At 33.3% G+C, this 22,383-nt stretch overlaps 1 protein-coding gene across 1 annotated transcript in view; it reads left to right on the top strand.

Moving 5' to 3' along the window:
- The first annotated feature begins 8,199 nt into the window (after positions 1 to 8,199).
- LOC111046679 (chaoptin) overlaps positions 8,200 to 22,383 on the top strand; it is a 278,433-nt gene continuing 264,249 nt past the window's right edge. The window contains exon 1 of the mRNA XM_039421831.1: positions 8,200 to 8,418. The gene's annotated coding sequence lies outside the window, so the exon portion shown is untranslated. The remainder of the gene's footprint in view (positions 8,419 to 22,383) is intronic.

The raw sequence follows: 22,383 nt of genomic DNA, 5'->3' as shown, positions 1-22,383 counted from the left end.
GTCATGGATCCTGACTGACAGTGATGTCCAAATCATCACCGGAATAATCATTTGTGTCAGCAACTTGAAGGCGATAATCATCATAAGTGATTATGTCTTCGATTATATCTCGTATTCATGTAATTACTGGATCTGTCTATTTCAAGAGTCCTACATAAGTATGTTGATCAAAAGATGTACATTGAAAGTAAAATAGATTGATTTTCCTAACAATGAATTTCATAGAAAGTAATTAGAAACACAACCAAAATTACATCACAGCTGTAAGAGGATAAGAATCTATCGAATGATGGCTTGTGGGGGGTTGCTAGCTTATTTTTTCACATAACAGAAGAATTTATGAACGTATGCACTTCGATGAAAATAATAATGATACAATTATTAGGAAGTTCAGAGTGATATAAATGGATATCAATTGAAAATGAAGTGGATGGATGATGAAATTTGTAGAAGCTGAATAATATAGAGAAGTAAGGTATAGAACAAACATTGGAAAACTGCTCACTAACCAATCTATAGTGCGGTCCACGTTATAATGACAGTAGTATTTTTGATCAACTTTGGTTTTGCTATCCTAGTTTATCATTCGACAAAACCGGAGGTACTATCCTTTTCTAGGTCCACAACGATGCCAATTATGTTTTTGACAGTGTAGAAATATAATTAATTAATGCAGAGAATCGGTATCGCTATTCTTCTATCTTCATCCACTGCCATTATAACGTGGACCTCACTATAGAAATAATCATAATCTGATCTCAAAATCATATATGTTATCAATTTACCTTCAATAAGATCTCTATGAAGAGAAAACATCTCGGTCTTGAAAGTCAAGTCATAGTTAACCTCTAACCAAAATTGGAATACCGTAATTAACATATCACAAATCTCATCAATAAAAAATAATAAAAAAATCTTAAAGCACCTTAATTAAAAAAAAACTTCAAAATAGTTTAAATGATTTTTCACAAATCTCCTACTTACAAATCACATCATTTCACCTCATAGTATTCGAGTTTAGTAAAACAGCCCGAGAATATGGAATAGAATGTGGACAAATTGCTATAATTTTCTGATATTTTTCTAGTCGACACTCATATTTCATAGAAATGATCGTTATGCGTGAGTTATTTCCATACTCTTATACAATCGATGTATGGATTATCTTTCTATTGAGAATCTGAAAAATGAATTAACATGTAAAATAAATTACTCACTTATCAAATTCGTAAAGATAATGTCTTTTAATTATTCTCTTATCGTAACGGATAATATATTGGCAATTGTACATGTTATCCATTTGAGAAAAAACATTTCTATAGCCTATATTATAGTTGATACTCGAACTCAACCACAGATGATGATGATGCACTGTCCATTCAAACAATAGTTTGATTAGAACAAAATATATTATATATCCTCGATTGGAAAAAAACACTATTTTTTATGAAAAATTGTTCCCCATTACAAAGGAAGAAGCTATGTGAGTACGGTACCGGATGATACATAATAATGACAATTTATATAGTTATCATGGAAAAGGGATCGAATTTAACGGAGCCTACTGCGGTGTGAATTTAAGTTAGTATGGAACCCCAACTGAACATGAACAGTTGTTGTGCTTAGTCAGCTAAACAAGCAACGCAGGCCGTTGGGTTCATAATGACCAGCGAATAATCATTAGGCCGTTCACCACTTTGCTAATTCACTCTGGAGAGGTGTCATCGGAGGGTAGCACTGAATCGTAACAACTATTATTGTTATCGCTGTTTGTGAGTGGCTTGTATAGGCGAGGGTATTGCAGTGACGTGTTCAAGCCCCACGCTCTCTTCAAGTATTAGCCAAAATTACCTCAAACCCTGTGAACCCAGGAGGCCTAGTTCATTGATGCCAACACATCAAGCTGTTTTGGAAGTCACAATGGAAGTCAAGGGAAAGTAACATGAATCAGAGTTGAAGCGTTTGATGACTTCTCCAATCAGGCTTATGTAGATTCTTCACTGGAATTCTTTTAATTGATAAAATTACTTCACTTGTATGGGCTAATTCATCAAAATTAATAAAAACATATCGTACCCTTTCTATTTCTAACATTTTAAACTTGAAAATGGCCAAAGTAGGCCGAAACTAGTAGTTGAAAAGTTTTGAAATGTTCTAAATAAAAAAGGTACTACATGTGTTTTTATATTGTTTTCTTTAATTTCATGATAGATGTATATATTCCATGATTTTGCCATGAACTGAGATTTTTCATTCTTTGTATTCCTTGTAGAATAGAATGGGAAATCTAAGTATAAAATTAAAAAGTGAGTATTCCAAATTCCACTTTTTTCCACAAACAAAATTTGCTATGAACTATAAACATTGAACTCTGTTCAGCTTTGTTGACTCTAAAAAAAATTGACCAATTGAGGGCATGTAATAGATATCTTTATTGTGGTGTTGTGAAAACTGAATCTCACATCACGGTTGGCTGGTAACATGATTAATCTTCTATCATAGTGCAGTATTTATACTATAATACTTAAAGTACAGTAAGCTCAATTTTATCAAAGTTAGTAGACAGAAGGTTGGTCACTCATCTATAGTATTTTCGTTGAAATGCAATTGGAGTGGGGGAACTGCAGCCGTGACGAAGGCTGTAGTACAGAGTAGGCAGAATATCGCATTCTTGAAAATCATATGGTGTTGTATAGTCAAATTAAATAACACAAACATTTTCTGACATGCAAGCTTTCTGTTTCTGCTTTACAATAATTATTAAAACATTTGAATAATACAAGCATTTTGCCATATAAAAGCAAAAACTCCACCTTCTAACCTTCCCTTTCAAACCCTTAAGGTTTCTTCATCTTCTAGGTCGTGTTTATATTTTGTAGTTTGGCTATACATCAGCTTGTGAATTTCGGGGATGAGATTTTTTGATTCTCGTAGAACATTTGCTCGATACCAGCATGTGTTCAGTGCATTTACAATGAATGAAATTCATCGGATTTATTGGGATCGGTTTATTGCGATGCATTGGTTTATCAAGATTTTTTAAGGGTTGATCTGAAATTATAATAGTATAACATTGTCTACTAACGCTTTTCCAGCTTATTAACTTTTTCGTGTCACGTTTTTAGATTCATGAAAAACTTTCAACTCCATTTTATTCATAAAAGTTAAATGAACTTGAAATATTTAACAACGTCATTAGAATCGGTGATTCATTCACTATAAGTATGGATAATTTTAAAGTTCTAGGTCAATCTTGAGGAGATTAAACGACGATATATTTGAAGATACAGTGAATAAACTGTATGCTCAATGTGGTTACTCCAGAACATTTTTACTACACGTGACGTCACGCTGGCGTTCCCCCCACCACTTTGAATCATACACCTGTGAGTGATCAACCTTTTTTCTACTAACGTTGCAATTTTATTACTCACTCTCGTATTTCCATAATCATTTTTACTTTCCTTGCCCTATTACCATAGGTAAGGAAAGTATTGCTTTCCAAAAAAAATTAAGGTACCCCAATTTCAAGTTTTCTATACGTTTCAAGGGCCCCTGAGTCCAAAAACATGATTTTTGGGTATTGGTCTGTGTGTGTGTATGTGTGTGTGTGTGTGTATGTGTGTGTGTGTGTGTGTATGTGTGTGTGTGTGTATGTGTGTATGTCTGTGAACACGATAACTCCATTCCTAATTAACCGATTGACTTGAAATTTTCAACTTAAGGTCCTTATACCATGAGGACCCGACAATAAGAAATTCAATGAAATTCAATTCAAGACGGCGGAAAAAATGGCGGATAATTACTAAAAAACCATGTTTTTCACGTTTTTCTCGAAAATGGCTCTAACGATTTTCTTCAAATTTATACCATGGATAGCTATTTATAAGCCCTATCAACTGACATGAGTCTCATTTCTGGGAAAATTTCAGGATCTCCGTAATATTATTGAGAAAAATGACGGATAATCACTAAAAAACCATGTTTTTCACGGTTTTCTCGAAAACGGCTCCAACGATTTTCTTCAAATTTATACCATGGATAGCTATTTATAAGCCCTATCAACTGACATGAGTCTCATTTCTGGAAAAATTCCAGGAGCTCCGTAATATTATTGAGAAAAATGGCGGATAATCACTAAAAAACGATGTTTTTCACGGTTTTCTCGAAAACGGCTCGAACGATTTTCTTAAAATCCATACCATGGATAGCTATTCATAAGCCCTATCAACTGACATGAGTCTCGTTTCTGGAAAAATTTCAGGAGCTCCGTAATATTATTGAGAAAAATGGCGGATAATCACTAAAAAACCATGTTTTTCACGTTTTTCTCGAAAACGGCTCTAACGATTTTCTTCAAATTTATACCATGAAGGTATTTATAGGGCTATTTATTAGCCCTATCAACTGACATGAGTCTCATTTCTGGGAAAATTTCAGGAGCTCCGTAATATTATTGAGAAAAATGGCGGATAATCAATAAAAAAACATGTGTTTCACAATTTTCTCAAAAATGACTTGACCGATTTTTTTTTCAAATTCATACCCTGTCTAGTTATTTATCGGCTCTATTAACTGGAATGAGTCTCCTTTCTGAGAAACTAATTGGGGGTTCACCCATCCTTGAGAAATGGACTTGTAGCCTCCTTCTCGTGCATGAGGTAGGTAGGTAGAGCAGTTCATAAAAAGAACACATAGTCGAGATATTTCATCTTTAGAACAGCTGTTTTGACGACTTTTAAAAAATATCGAATTTCACAATTTACACAAAGGAAGAAGTACTCTGAAACAACTATACACATAAACAGAAGTCTGATCGTAGTTGAAATATGTTGCCGCCAATCGTCATTATGTTATTCCCCTAAATCATTCTCGTTTAAGAATGAGGCTTATAGTTCAATGAGCAAGGAAAGTTGTGTGAGTGTACCACACCAGATTTTTTACTTTCCTTGCCCTATTACCATAGGTAAGGAAAGTATTGCTTTCCAAAAAAAATTAAGGTACCCTAATTTCAAGTTTTCTATACGTTTCAAGGTCCCCTGAGCCCAAAAACATGATTTTTGGGTGTTGGTCTGTGTGTGGTGTGTGTGTGTGTGTGTGTGTGTGTATGTGTGTATGTCTGTGAACACGATAACTCCATTCCTAATTAACCGATTGACTTGAAATTTTCAACTTAAGGTCCTTATACCATGAGGACCCGACAATAAGAAATTCAATGAAATTCAATTCAAGACGGCGGAAAAAATGGCGGATAATTACTAAAAAACCATGTTTTTCACGTTTTTCTCGAAAATGGCTCTAACGATTTTCTTCAAATTTATACCATGGATAGCTATTTATAAGCCCTATCAACTGACATGAGTCTCATTTCTGGGAAAATTTCAGGATCTCCGTAATATTATTGAGAAAAATGACGGATAATCACTAAAAAACCATGTTTTTCACCGTTTTCTCGGAAACAGCTCTAACGATTTTCTTCAAATTTATACCATGGATAGCTATTTATAAGCCCTATCAACTGACATGAGTCTCATTTCTGGAAAAATTCCAGGAGCTCCGTAATATTATTGAGAAAAATGGCGGATAATCACTAAAAAACGATGTTTTTCACGGTTTTCTCGAAAACGGCTCGAACGATTTTCTTAAAATCCATACCATGGATAGCTATTCATAAGCCCTATCAACTGACATGAGTCTCGTTTCTGGAAAAATTTCAGGAGCTCCGTAATATTATTGAGAAAAATGGCGGATAATCACTAAAAAACCATGTTTTTCACCGTTTTCTCGGAAACAGCTCTAACGATTTTCTTCAAATTTATACCATGAAGGTATTTATAGGGCTATTTATTAGCCCTATCAACTGACATGAGTCTCATTTCTGGGAAAATTTCAGGAGCTCCGTAATATTATTGAGAAAAATGGCGGATAATCAATAAAAAAACATGTGTTTCACAATTTTCTCAAAAATGACTTGACCGATTTTTTTTTCAAATTCATACCCTGTCTAGTTATTTATCGGCTCTATTAACTGGAATGAGTCTCCTTTCTGAGAAACTAATTGGGGGTTCACCCCATCCTTGAGAAATGGACTTTGTAGCCTCCTTCTCGTGCATGAGGTAGGTAGGTAGAGCAGTTCATAAAAAGAACACATAGTCGAGATATTTCATCTTTAGAACAGCTGTTTTGACGACTTTTAAAAAATATCGAATTTCACAATTTACACAAAGGAAGAAGTACTCTGAAACAACTATACACATAAACAGAAGTCTGATCGTAGTTGAAATATGTTGCCGCCAATCGTCATTATGTTATTCCCCTAAATCATTCTCGTTTAAGAATGAGGCTTATAGTTCAATGAGCAAGGAAAGTTGTGTGAGTGTACCACACCAGATTTTTTTACTTTCCTTGCCCTATTACCATAGGTAAGGAAAGTATTGCTTTCCAAAAAAAATTAAGGTACCCTAATTTCAAGTTTTCTATACGTTTCAAGGTCCCCTGAGCCCAAAAACATGATTTTTGGGTGTTGGTCTGTGTGTGGTGTGTGTGTGTGTGTGTATGTGTGTGTGTGGTGTGTGTGTGTATGTGTGTATGTGTGTATGTCTGTGAACACGATAACTCCATTCCTAATTAACCGATTGACTTGAAATTTTGAACTTAGGAGGCCTAGTTCATTGATGCCAACACATCAAGCTGTTTTGGAAGTCAAGGGAAAGTAACATTAATCAGAGTTGAAGCGTTTGATGACTTCTCCAATCAGACTTATGTAGATTCTTCACTGGAATCCTTTCAATGGATAAAATTACTCCACTTGTATGGGCTAATTTATCAAAATTAATAAAAACATATCGTACCCTTTCTATTTCTAACATTTTAAACTTGAAAATGGCCAAAGTAGGCCGAAACTAGTAGTTGAAATGTTCTAAATAAAAAGGGTACTACATGTTTTTTTTATATTGTTTTCATTAATTTCATGATAGATGTATGTATATATTCCATGATTTTGCCATGAACTGAGATTTTTCATTCTTTGTATTCCTTGTAGAATAGAATGGAAAATCTTAGTATAAAATTAATAAGTGTGCATTCCAAATTCCACTTTTTTCCACAAACAAAATTTGCTATGAACTATAAACTTGAAACTCTGTTCAGCTTTGTTGACTCTAAAAAATTTGACGATTAATTTGAGGGCATTTAATAGATATCTTTATTGTGGAGTTGTGAAAACTGAATCTCACATCACGGTTGGCTGATAACATGATTAATCTTCTATTCTAGTGCAGTATTTATACTATAGTACTTAAAGTACAGTAAGCTTAATTTTATTACTTACTCTCTCATTTCCATAATCATTTTTCAATTCTCCATGATAGTATTAGTGAACGAACATGAAGTTGAAGCTCAATCGATTCGTTCATAAAATAATCATTTTCGACAATAATGATTTATCTGGGTGAAAATTTTCTCAAATATCAAGTTTGAATATCTATTGAAATGTTTATCATTAATTATTGTAATCTTAATCATTCGTTGCTGTTCAACCAAGGAAATCACTTCTATATCATTTTAAAGAAACTCGTTCACAATTCATGGTAAAACGAAATAGTCACAAACACCAATATATTCATTGTAAAACGAAAAACTAGTTTCGTTATAACACTTCTATCAATTCAATAATAATATCAATAAATATTGATTCATTCACTTCTCTGCAAGAATCTGTGATAACAGGTCTATTTTGACTTGTATTCTACCATAGTTCCAACCATTCCATCTATACATTATTATACGATCAATATTATTATCGTCCATTCCATTCTATATCATTTCAATATTATCAATAAAGACCACGAAATGACATCAATAATAATTAATTATTGAGTATATAATCAATTATCAAATATCAAAAGTCAGTCATTCTATATCAGACCAATATACGAGTACTAATCCCTACAAACGCTATTTTCCGATAATTTAAGGAAAACTATCATATACGTAAGCATGAAGGCTATCTTCCAATTTGGAGATCCTTTGGGGATATTTCAAGATTTTTGTTAGCACCTGTATCTCAGATAAGTCGCGTGCGAGAGTATGTGAGTGGGTGGCGGACGACGCGTTTGTGGAAACGCGCACGCGCGGAAATCAGCCGCAGACGGCACGACGCTCGCTCGACGGTCGTCGGTCGGTCAGTGTGCGCGACGCGTTCTTCAAGTGTAGTTCTATCTGTGTGCACAGGCCGCGTCATTCTATTCCCCTGGCGCGTCATACCGTTCATGTGGCAGTGATTGATAGCTTGTCTAGTCAGCTCACTAATTTATCAAATGTAGATTTGATCTGGTTTCAATATTAGACAGACGGTGAAAGTGCTTGTGGATTATTGTTACACGTTATCTTCTTCTGTTCACCTCACCTGGTCAACAGGTAGGTCGAAAACAATTTTTTCTATTTTATAATATCCAAATATTTTTTTTCTGATAGATTCATCAAGATCCTAGAACATTACATAGTTAATGAATAGTTTTAAAAGCTGAAAAAAATTTTGAACTCATAAAATATTAAGATGGAAATAATAGTTGTGAAGTATCCAGTTTTTAATATTTATTGGTACAAACTTAATAGGTACACCGATGAGCTCGTTCGGGATGCAGTTTACAATCATTGGAGCGATGTATACCAGTTGCTTACGAATAACCGTTAAATTCGAATCATAAGTAAAAGCCAAAGTTTAGCTTGAAATAAATATTTAGCCAATATTTTAGTGTTTCAACATGGATAAAAACAGTATCTGGAATGAAATAATTTTTATTGAAGCATAAATAATTAATTCATCCATAGCGTGTTATATCTTATGATCAACATAAGTCATGATCATCAGTCATGATCAAAATATAAGCAAACCATTAAATTAACAAGATTTCTAATGAAATCGCAAACTGAAAAATAATTATGAAATTGTTCTTATTCATTCTGGATATAGCAACTGGAATACGGTAATATTTGCAATATCAAATGCACAAAACTTCAGCCCCTTGATAAATGTTTCCTACATGTACATTCTCCGAGAGAAAGGATAGAATTGATTTCTATCTTCTTCCGTTTGACCTCAAATCCGTATACCATAGAAGCATTGCTAGAGGGAGAAAACACAGGATGTTTTTCTTTGGAGAATATTTTCTAAAAAATTCTAATCTGTACTAGTAGCTTCTTCAATCTTCCCGCAGTCATGTACAGTGAGTGTAGTTGAGTAGATGGAATAATATGGCTTTGTGTTTGAAAAATTGGTGACGCTAACATAAAAACTGTACACACATTTTTGGGAGCCAATTCTTTTCTCAAACTTGAAAATAAACGAGATTTATACCAAGTATATTCATCACTTCCCTCGAGTGTGTGAGACAGATAAAACTGGATAGCAAAAATGATCTCCCAATCTTCAATAAAATATTTATTCAATTCAGATGATCATTTTTCAAAGTTGAGATGGACTACAAGGGAGTGATATTATGATGAATAATCCTCTACTCCAATCACTGATTGCTGAGATGAATTAACAGTGCAGTGTATAAATTCATACACAATAATGTACATAGGTGAAGAGTGTAACATTCAAATTCAATCACGTCTCCCTTGCAATTAAGATGAATTTCAGGAATAACTATCTAAATTTACTGTTACAACTGTTTATTCAACTGAATTATCGATATTATCTCTGTAAACGATAAATTTTTTATAATAGTTTGTTATTATGATAGATGAAAACAAATAATATCTGTATTTAAATGTCAGTATTCTTTTGAATTATTTTGTCACAACATGTTCCGGACATTAATGCCATTAATGAGATTTATATTCTTATTTATATTAATAGTAGCCCTAAAGAAAAAAGACAATATTTGTATAATATATTATATTATTTTCTTGTACCGACTCATTCATAAACATTCGAAAACAAATACTAAACTGTCAATCGGACGTAAAGAATAACATAATACAGTGTATTACCGAGAAATGCATCCCTCGAAATTAAGGTTTGTTGATCAAATAAGAAATCACTTTGAATGAACATGGTAGATAAAGTCCAATCGACATGATCAGAGCACAATGAAAATTTGAACAGATTACAGAATAGTGCCACTTTTTCAAATGTTATATTGGAGGTATAATCCAAGGCTCTCTATTCATGTTGATTTTATAATCATACTAATCTGAGAATTTGAATAGCAATTTATTATACTTTGTTCCTGGAATAGGCGGATGGAATTCTCCTTGTATTTTGTTGATGAACGATTCAAAAGATACAGTTCTTTATCATATCATTTCATTGAATTCCGAAGCACAAAAAATGATTGAATGTCCACAAATTTTCTGGGGGAAAGAAATGTTCTATCAATCTCATGATTAACTGTGTGGTTGAAGTGGTTCGACATTGTGTCATAATAAGTTTGAGAAGACTTGCTGTATCGTTATAAGAAAACACCAAATTGATATTTTTCTATGATGTGTAATTTTTTTCATCATTTGTAGCGTTTCATTTTTGTCAACCATCCAGCAAGTCACCTTTAGTCATTACTGAACAATTTGGCCCACGTCCAGCTTCTACTAGAGCGAACTATTTTCGGTTCTGTGATGTTTTTGGTCTTTCTCGTAGGATTCCATTGATCGTCCCCCCAGAATTCCTCTGCAAGAAATGAAGCGCAGAACCGGACTACATCATTCGTTCTCAAAAATTTTTCAAGATTTTCAACCTCTACCAGACTCTCACTGGAAACGTTCACAATATTATGTTGATCTACCGAATTATTGAACTTTGTAGCTCTACAAAGTTATTGAAAATCAAACAGAAATTATAACAGAATACTACAGAAATGTATGAGATTGTAATGATTGTTACACGAAAGAATGGTGGTAACGAAAATAGAGGTTTTAATATTTTCTAGAATGAATAAGAACATTTTTGCTAGATTGATTAGGAATTTTTTGCCCTCATCCTCAATAAAAGTTCAACTCCTATCACAATAATCCAGAACTGAATTAAGCTGTAATCTTATTATTTATAGTAGTCTGTTACATTTTTATCAGCTGAAGGTTTAAACTCGAAATGTTATAAGAGTGCTATTGAGCATAATATGAGCATTAGTTAGATACATATCAATGTACCTAGAATGTATTCTAGCTACCTTGGATACATACAACTGTATTCTGAATGACTTATTAACTGAGGATGACGTTATTAATTTGCCATTGTATTAATAAAGTCAATTTTTAAGTGAGAGGTAGACTATAAAAATATAGTCTACAAGACTATAGTATCCCAGATTATTTAAAAGGCCATTGTATTCTGTTGATTTGCCTAAAGGCTATTCATCCTTTGGTGGATGGAGATCCTCAACCTCCAGTGGCTGAGTGACCTGGAAGTACCGATCTAAAAGTTGTGGTTAAATGTGTTTTTCATGTAACTTTATTGTTTTAATTTTTCGACGATAGAATATAATTCTATTTTCTCTTGATGACTCTTTTCTAGTGAGGATAGTACTATGTTTTTACCCCTGACTATACAAATATATTCATCCTATCATTTATTATTACCTAAATTATCAGCCACAATAATTACCCTTGGTATGAGAAATCAATCAAATAAAGAAGAAAATGATTGTCTAATAACACTTTATTAACGCTCATGTTATAGCAGATGAGTATTTCATTATAAATATGCCTAACATAAGGTGCGTACAGATATACGCGCCGCGAACATGAGCAATTCACTTTTAATCAGCTAACTATATCTGTATTTTTACAGAAACGGTATAAGATATAGATATAAAAGCTTGGCATCAGCTGATTAAAAGTGAATTGCTCATGTTCGCGGCGCGTAAATCTGTACGTACCTTTACATATTCTTCAAAAACAAGGATTGTTTGATAACTCCTTACTAACGCTTATAATATCGCAGATGAGTATTTCACTATAGATATACCTAATATACATATTCTTCAAAAACAAGCATTGATTGATAACACCTCAATATCGCTAATGATATCGCACATGAGTATTTCTAATACCTACTATTACTTTGAAGTAATAGTAGGTATTGGTATTTCACTCGGTGTGAGCCCATTTACCTATTTATACACTGTTTTCAGAAATGTTGTGGAACTGAAAACAGATGACGTGAAAACAGTTCAAATTTCAGTTTCCATTGATGATGCTGCCAAGTATGACGTTGAAACTCGAGTATGGTTTTTAAATGAGCTTGATTTTGACAATAATTGTATAATAACTAATTTTTCACCTCATTATTTACCTATTCTCCAAAACCCTTTCTAATGAATGAGATAAAATATCGTGGAGTCTAGTTTCAAAAGCAACCTCTGGTTCTGGTAAGTTTTGTATGATCGAAGACTTCCAGATGTCTGTAGCTCCTCATATTTTAGTTCTGTTCGGCGAAGAACGTAGTACATTAGGTAGCAGTGGCTTCCCTACACCGGAAATTGAATGTTAGAAGGACTGCTAATAAAAAGCAACACAGTCTAGCCGGGGCTGTAAATATTTTACGATACAAGTTTATGTTCATGGCTTGCTTTGGTGAACATACATCTATTATTCTCCCAATGGAATTGGAATACGAAAAATTATTATTACTACTTTGTACAAAGGAATAGATATAGGTCTATTTTCCAGAAACAGGTATAACAAAGATGATATTGAATGAATAGTTTCAAATTAATAATGGGTTGTTCGATGATTTGTATTCGTATAGGCTAAGTCTGAATCCAATGAATCGCTTTAATGATCAAATTTCAACTATGCTGTCAATTTCTCATTAGACTTTCAAATCATTACAGCCTACTCTATTTTCCAATGTATTGTTGAGTTTAAGCAAAGCGATGTCGAATGATTGAATTATTTGATTAGAATGTGATTAAGCTCTCAAATTGATATGTTATTACATGTTACAATATAAAAGTGCTATGAATGAATTACGAGGGTTGATGGTGTTTTTTCTCAATATTGATATCAGAAAAATCAAGTGAGAGGTTTATTTGAATGCAAAATATCACAATAATCTATCTAGAGTTCCCTGAACTCAATTATAACAGGTGAATGGGTTTTTGATAATACAGTATTGTGGTATATTCGATATTTCTCAATCATTTCCAAGTACATAGTTTGATTTTTTCTGCTCAGGCAATACTATTCCCTCAGCGAAAATACTATAAAAAATTCGTATCATTCGTAATTAATGACTAGAAACAGATAGATTCTGATCGTTTGCTCGTGAATTGCTGGAAGGTGGCTTTATCTGCAGTCAGCTCATTAATTATTTGTCAGCCCGATGTCCAAGGGAGGTTATCCGATGCGGAATTCTCTGCATTATGAATGATTGGGTAACACGTGAATGATTTAGTTCCAGATATAAAATTTGTTCTAGCTTTCCGCGTTAAATCGTTATCATGAAAATACTCCTCTCTCAGCGATTAGAGCTGGAAATTACTGTTTTCAGGATAATTCATTATCATCACCATTCCATGAAACGTACGTTTCACGATTGACTTCCCTACAATCAATATAAAACATTGAAGATACTTATAGAAGAACCCTTAATCAAATAATAATCCATACAGTTCCACAACAAATGAATATTGTTGACATATTTTTTAGTTTAATCCACAAATTGGAATTGAATAAGAAAATATTGTCATATTTGTCAGTTCATTCCAAAATTTCCAGGATTATAACATGTTTCTACGTCAAAATTCCTTAATAATGAATTTCTACTCCATGATGGGTTTCTATTCCTTACTTCTCTACTTTTTCCATCATCTACTCACGTTCGTTATACGTTTCTCGTATTCTCCACAAGGTTTCCAAGATTCCAATTTGATAAAAAATTATTTTTGGTACCACTTCATGATCATGAAAATTGATTTAAATGAAAATGTGGACTTGATAAAGCATAATATATCCTATTTGAAAACAAACTCAACACTTGTTCAAAACGTGACGTGTCAAACCGAACTAAATAAAATAAATAAATAATTTCATTTCCATCATAAAATTCACGTCACATTCATTTTAAGAAATTATATGACCACTTTGACAAGTTGTGTGGTCATTGTTAGTAATGTATTTAATTGTAATTACTAAATTGTTAAGACATAGATTAATTTTTTTCTTTGGAGTTCAGTTCATCACTTTACAGACATTTTAGCGCACGACGTCTGTAGCATCTTGTAAACTTTAATCACTATTCCTAACAAGCCAAGATAACCAGCAAGAAGCAAAAAATCAAATATAACAAGACAACATACATAAGTAGATCTCTGTACAGTATACATAAGTAAACTACAAGTATACAATCGAACATCATCGAAAAGTTTCATATGCGATCACATACAAATCATTTCCAGTTTTTTTTTGAAAAATATTTCTCTCATTCATGCTCCATACTGGAATGTGAGTGGTGTTTTTTCGACAGTTGAATGGATGAAACATGAGACTCGTGTAACAAGTATTTCGTATAGTGACTTGGTTATTGAATGCACACAAATGGAGATTAATTCGGATGCTCTCAGCGCTTTGAAAGTATATTTTTAGAGTATAATGGAAATCACTCCAATAAATGTTGCTTCCAGATAGATTGTTTAACAGCCCTGTAAATAACCTGAAGCTCAGAATATTCAAATCAGTATGTCGAACTCGTATTGGTGGAATTGAACAATTCGAGAATAGTAGAATTGTTTGTCCGTATTTCGAACTATCACAAATATTCTGGTCAGATTCCGATAGTCATATTATTACATTCCTATTTCAGTGGACGAGACAAATAATGTTATTTGTTTGAAGTATTGATGTGCGTTGCGGGTTGCATAGAGCGCCACAACACGGCGCACGGCGTTGTTTGCAGCATGTGTATCTCACCACGTCCAACAGTCCTGTAATAACAACAGCTACTTACGTTGTTTATTACGCTTGGTAGCCATTAAAACGTCGATATTCATGTTGGACGGACGCTCCACGCCTGATGTGTCATTAAATGCATAAACGTCATCGTAACAGTCAAATATCACCCAGCACTTGCAAGTTTATGACCAGTTCACCCTTCAAGCGGAGCAATTCAGCCTACCTACCATACGGTGCTTTCAACATCAACTATTCTATGATCGACTAGAAGGGATGAAATGCAGCATTCTTTAAAATATCTCAATCGTTCAAAAATAAAGATGGAAATTGGTTTATTTGGATTTGGATAACAGATATAAATAAAGTCAAAATAAATTCTAGTCATAGCTATATGATTTGTAATATTGTATTGATGAAGAATGGACATTGAAATTTATAACGTAGAATAAAACACTACTATAATATGCTCAAAAAAATTGCTCATTTTATAATCAGTGGAATTAGGATATCCTACAGCCTATTCTTATGAGAATAAATTATGTGGAACTCAATATCATAGAATATATGACGTTGTGTCTTTTCTCCATAAAATAATTTCGAAGAAACCAACTGATCTTTGATAGAATTGTGAAATTGAAAGAATATATAGCCTAGTCAAGGTATCACTCAAATAAAATCGAATCTTATTCATGATAAGGATTAGGCGTATTATCTATAAAACGATAAGAGAATCAAGCAAAATTGTAATTATGCAGTAATGAGAATTCTTTGGCAAAAATAAAATTATAAAGCGGCTTGTTTATTATTGGCAGATTATAGAAAAAAAGGGATTGCTTGTACAATTTGAGGTTAGAATCCTCTGTTTTGATTTAATACGTCAATCGATCTTAGATCAATCGACAATTTATTGAATTAATATCGAATAAATCAGCTGATTGCTCACTCGACTATTATGAATTAAATTATATTTTACTCAGGAAATTGTATATTGTAGATGTTAAAGAAGGTTTATGTAATGAGAAAACAACGATTATGTTACTCGAATATTTATTGAAATCTAAAAAAAGTATGAAAACCAAGAGTAAACAAAGCTCATATAAAAAGTTAAATGTATACCGCATTGTAGTATCATATATTGAGATTTATTTATTGGAATGTTCACAGGCTATTATATAAGTTATTTATGTATAAATTTTTATTTATCTTTGTATAACAAAGTTGGAGAAACCCTGAATCTAAGTAACCAATTACATTACTAATATGGATGGCAATATAGCCTACCGCTTCACAAATATCACTTAGAACATAATTTGCACTGAGTTGAATAGTGCAAAACCTGTTTATGATCAATGTTATTGATTTGAACTCGGAATGGATATTATTATTCTTCATGGAACCTTGAATTACTAGAAGTTTTGAACTTGGCCAGCTCTTAAAAACTCAGTATTACTCTGTTTTCCTAGCAGTTGATTCTGTTGTTATTATTACAAATGGTATAGTCCTCTGTTATCCAAACCCACTCTATCGACATGCTTCATCTATGAAGCTAAACAGGGAAAAAGCAATCATAGGCCTACTTGTTGTGAAACTTTGCACAACGGGAAACAGTAATCTTCCCCCAGAAAACATGTCTAGCTTCTCTTATAATATTGTTTTATATTCTATGAATATTTACTTCGAATATGTCTGTTACAACTCTGGTTCGAATATACCAATTATTTTTATTTACATAATTCTTTGTTGCATTTTCTACAAATTATGTTGTGTGTAAGCTGATGTTTATGCTAACAAATTACAAGGTAGCGTAACTAGTTTTTTGATCATTCGAGTCATAAGGTATTCCTTGATCAATAGTTATAAAAATGAGCATTCCACCTCATACGGTGTTGAAATTTGAAAGAATGATGCAGTTGTTCGTCGGGGAAAGGAACTAACTACTAAACCATGGATAGATAAGAAGTATCCATCTAACTCATGGTATTTTTCAAATAGATATGTGTTCATTGCAATAGTTTTGCCACATTGAGCATGCAGTAATATCATTATTTGATGCAAGTTAAATTCTCAAATAAAGTATCACACAAAGAAATGAAGCTACCCAGAACCATAATAAACTCAACATTTTTATAAAGGGTTCGTTACAATAATTTTATGTCAACCAAGATTGAGATTTGTCTGCAAAAGTAATACTGCAATGAACGAGGGAAGGCAGAAGTTATCCATGCTTCCATAATCTACATGTTAATAAAGCTTTCTCACGTGGATGATCTAATTTATCCTTCCATTTGTTTTGATTAACTCAACTGACCGTTGGCCAGTGCAAATGAACACGCTAAAGCTGGGTAGTTTTTTCACCCCCATACGAATGACTTGCAGGCTGAATGTGTGTGTGTTTTATTTCTCGCATTTTTGCTGAAAAAGGAGCATTCGCTGACTGAATCCAGGCTTTTTATCGTTGGCTTTTGATGGCTGCTGGTGCAGTCTTGGCGTTCATCCAAATTACTGGTTCGTGGAGGCCGATGACTGCGATGACAATGGCAACAGCTACATTCCACTGCCATATCAATAACTGTTAATTACCCGCCGCACTCTCTCCGTCTCACTTATCACCCGCTCTCACCTTGCTGATAACAAATCACAAAGTAAACAAGCCAAATCTCCAAATCCACACCTTTTAACACCACTCCTCCACCGCCTATCTCTGTTCTTCCCCCATCATTCAAATATAATCTCTTTTCAACCTCAACTTGCTTTTGTTCGAGTGATGGACCTCTAAGCTCCAAACTGATAGCTACTACTTATTTTCCCCCTCTCCTTCTCATAATTCAAATACAATATTTTTACAAATTTTCCCAGCTAAGGGAAGATGCTCCTCTATGCTCCATACTGGTAGGTGCGTGTTGACGATTCCAATAATATGAAACAATCAGAATGAATAATATATTCTATGATGTTTTCCTACATTAAGGCTGTGCGAAGGCTAAAAATAAACTTTCTACTGGTGATATTTTCCAAAGTTTTTCAATTTGTATATCATGAAGCTATCAAAATGAAAAAGGTTTCTCAGGAAAAAATTTTTTTTCCGATCATTACTTTTTGAGATATGAGCGCCCAAAGTTTAAATTTTTGGGACAGAACATTTCAAGTTCAGTAAGAGATAAATCCATTCATTTCGAGAATAGATTCTTAATGGTATTGTTGATTTAATGAAAAAAAAATTTTCTGAAAATATCAATTTTTGAGAAAGTTATTCAATTTAAAAAATAACCTTTTGACCAAAAATAACTTTTAGTTGAGTTATTCTTGGTAAATTGAATAACTTTTTCAAAAATTATTAATTTCAGAAAATTTTTGTTTCACTAGATCAACCTCTATCTCATCTATCCTCTAAATCTCATGGATTTATTTCTTACCGAACTTGAAATGTTCTGTCCCGAAAATTCAAACTTCAGGCGCGTATATATCAAAAAGTAATGATTGGAAAAAAATGTTCTCCTGGGTAAATTTTTCCATTTGATAGCTTCATGATAATATACAAATCTAAAAACTTTGAAAAATATCACCAGTAGAAAGTTTATTTTTAGCCTTTGCACAGCCTCAACAACAACAGTACCAATTAATTTATGTTCAGTTATCATGAATAATGCGATTTTCCCATGGAATTTCTTACAAATAAGATAGAATAGTTGAGAAAGTTTATTTTTAGCCTTTGCACAGCCTCAACAACTACAGTACCAATTAATTTATGTTCAGTTATCATGAATAATGCGATTTTCCCTTGGAATTTCTCACAAATAAGATAGAATAGTTAAGATTTATAATAATAATGTGAACAATATTAATATAATTCGATGAAAAGGAATATTGGCGATGAAAATTTTTTCATTTTCCAGTAAGAGTGAGTTTGTTACTCTAGCTCATTTATATGATTTATTCGAACTTCATTCTTATTACAACGCGATTCACTTTTCAATGAAATCCATTACAGTATTTCATTCAAAAGTTGAATGAAAAATTTGAAAAATAGTGATTCGAATTGAACAACATTGAAATAATTACACCTACTCTAGTGCATGGGTTTCCCATAGTTGAGTAGGTTAATTTCCAATAAAATTGAATTCCATATTTTTTATAGACTCATTGTATTATATTCTAGATAATTATTTTTACTTTTTATGTTTTAATTGTTTGTTGAATTCCTTAAAGGGAATTTATTTATTTATTATGTCTCAGAAGAAACTTATGAGCAATTGATGACGTTGTGAGGAACGGGATCTATTTATTCGATTTGAACATAGTTTGCATTTCTGTATATGGTATATGTTCATAATTTGAGTCCTACAAAACAAATTTATAATTTGAGTTCCAAATTACATGCTACTTCTGCTTTAAAACTAAATCAACATGAAACTGATGAGAATAAAATCCCCATGTATCACAACAATATTCAAATGATTAGGAGGAAAGATCTTTTGAAATATTCTGATGACTATGAATAATGGAAGAAGAAAAACTATTTAACTATCTGATATAGAGTTTTTAAAAACTGGATCGACTGATACCCGTCACAATCCTAAAAGCTCAACTTTTTGATATAAATATCTTCTGTTTTGCACTATATCATGGAGAACGACACTGGATGCCAAAAACATCACATGGATTTACATTGTTTTCGAATCGCTTAGCAAAGAGAAACTGTAGCAGAAGCGTACACTGTCGTGCATTGCTAATTCAAGGCTGAACAGCTGGACAAGACTGAACGCCGGGCGGCGAAATCCGTTGCTAATCCGGCCGGATCTGAAGTGGTACTTGGGATCAGGTTGTGTGCGCAACGCTTAAGAGCCTACTGAGGCTGGATCACTTGGTTGGTGGTTGGCCATAGCGCCAATTTAACTTCGAGCCCAACACAAATACATGATTTGTTCAATAATCCGATAAGGTTTTTGTCATATACTTGCGATTTTTCTACTTTTCTCCGTACTCATTATTGGTGCTAGGCGGGGATGAAAATAAGATTTCTCTAAAGCTGGAATAATTGTTGGGGTTTTGGTTTGGATCCATCGCAAGAAATGATTATCCACTATTTTATAATCTCAATGGCTCTATTGAATCAAATTTGGCTCTATTGATTCGAATATTGGCTCTATTTATCATTCAGACCAATCAAGATTCTGACAAGCTGACTCCTATAAACTCTTTTATAAATAACTTGTTCTAGATTTCATGCTAGTTATTGAATTCAATCATCTTAGACACCAACAACTCTCCTGCTAAATTACATTGAAGTAGCACTGACTTTAGGTTCTCAAAACCACTCGTTCATCAGAAACATGAAGTCGTTCTCATTAAATATCGATATTCAACACAACATGACTTCCACAACAACACAGAAAGTCAATGAAGTAGAATCATTATGTTCCTCATAACATGACTCGATACGATACATTCTTATGACATCATTAAATATAAATTTCCTGCCCTAAAGATTCCGCATGCTATGTAGTAGAATATTGGAACATTGCAGGCTGATTCTGTCAGTCCGCTTCTCTTTTCTTTCTATTTACATGACATTGATGATTTTTTCAGAAAAAGAAATTTCAATGGGATTAGAATGAGCGGAAGGGATGACATTCTCATGCTGCTCTTTGCAGACGATATAGTTATTTTGGCTGATTGCGAATCTGATTTGAGAAATAAATTGAAATGTCTTGCAGAATATTGCGAGTACAAAAACTATCAGTTAATATAGATAAGACAAAAATAGTGCCTTTCCACAAAAGAGGATAAAAGAGAAAATTGTCATTCTGGCTAGGAGAAAGTAAATATAAATAGTCAAGCAGTACAATTACTTGGGAATTATTTTCAGTAAAGATGGAAAGTTTCGGCAGCATAGCAGATCACTGAATCTAGAGATCAAATCAACTGGAGAATCAGTGATGAATATTCTCAGAAAAGCAAAGTCAAATGTATGGGATAGTAAGATGAAACTTTACGATTCTGTTGTTCTACCCGCTTTGATGTACGGCTCGGAAGTATGGGGGTTCCACAACCTGAAGTATTAGAGAGGGCTCAATTACAATTCTCAGAAAAGCTATTTTTTTGAGCCAATGCACGCCGAGTTGGGGAGTGCGTTTAGAAACACATAGAATACATATATACATAGAAATACATATAAACTTTGATGTACATTGTAGAGGCCTAAAATTTCTTAGAAGAGTGCTGTCTATGCCTAACAATAGGAACCCTTCTATTTGTTTTAAAGACACTGGCAAGCTTGGAAGCTTGGCAGCAGATGAGTCGACGGAGGCAGCTAATACATCGGATAACTGGTTGGTTCAGATGAAAAGAAATATAGCTTTTTCCGGGTGTCAGTTGGAAATAACGAATGAGTTTTCTCTTGATTGGATACTTGTAGACTCTCTGACAGATATTTTTGAGAGGTATGCGGGAGTTCTATTTTTTGAAGATCAAAGATTGGCGTTGGATTCAGCAACCTGTCCCCTTTATAGAAAAATAAATCCTCTTCTAAATCTAGGAGAACAGCCTGGGATGAATATACAATTTGCAAAAACTAGAATTCTAACCCAGCTGCGACTAGCATCAGACAAGGGAGTATACCTGTTTAAGAATAGAGGAGTTTGGATTAACTCTACTAGAAACTGCCCTATTTGTAATTACGGGGAATTAGAAACTCTAGAACATTTTTTGTTGCGCTGCCCCATGGATAGAGGATGTAGAATTCAATTTCTGGATATATATTGTCGAAATATAGTGAATAATGAGAACAGGTTAATGGTATTACTGTCAAATCTGACGGAGGAAAAAATAAACAGAGTTTTCATCTATGTGGTTAAAGCATTAGAAATAAGACAAATAATATGTGATCTCCTTTGAGAGTGATCAGATGCTATCTAATTCTCATGGTAAGTAATGTACCACCTATTAAAACCTTTACCATCAAAATTGTGTAATATTGATGTTTATCATATATTGTTAAGTAGGGAGTTTATTCTTTACTATGTTTGTTGACTCATCCCTATTTGTATGATTACTGTGAACAATACATTTATTATTATTATTATTATTATTATTATCAATATTGGAACATTAGAAGTCAATCAATGTCCATTAATTTCTTCAATCAATCAAATTATCATCATCATCATCATCGTCATGGATTAGGCTTTTCAAGCCTGTTCCGGCGTCCATCTCTTCCTCGGTCTACCAATACTTCTTCTGCCTATTGGCTTGTGGAGTAAGGCATTCAATGGGAAACGGTCTTCAGGCATTCTAAGGACATGCATGATCTGACCACTTATTTCTATATGTTTTTATCAAACTCAACACTGGTTGGGCATCACATTCTCTTCTTATATTCTCATTCCGAATCCGATCCTCTCTTGTGCATCCTTTGACTTGTCTAAGGAAACGCATCTCTGCTGACTGTATTCTTGACTCAAGCTTCCTTGTCAGCACCCATGCTTC

This window comes from Nilaparvata lugens, chromosome 2, assembly GCF_014356525.2.
Source record: "Nilaparvata lugens isolate BPH chromosome 2, ASM1435652v1, whole genome shotgun sequence".
Classification (NCBI taxonomy): domain Eukaryota; kingdom Metazoa; phylum Arthropoda; class Insecta; order Hemiptera; family Delphacidae; genus Nilaparvata; species Nilaparvata lugens.
This window is presented reverse-complemented; position numbering and strand designations above follow the sequence as displayed.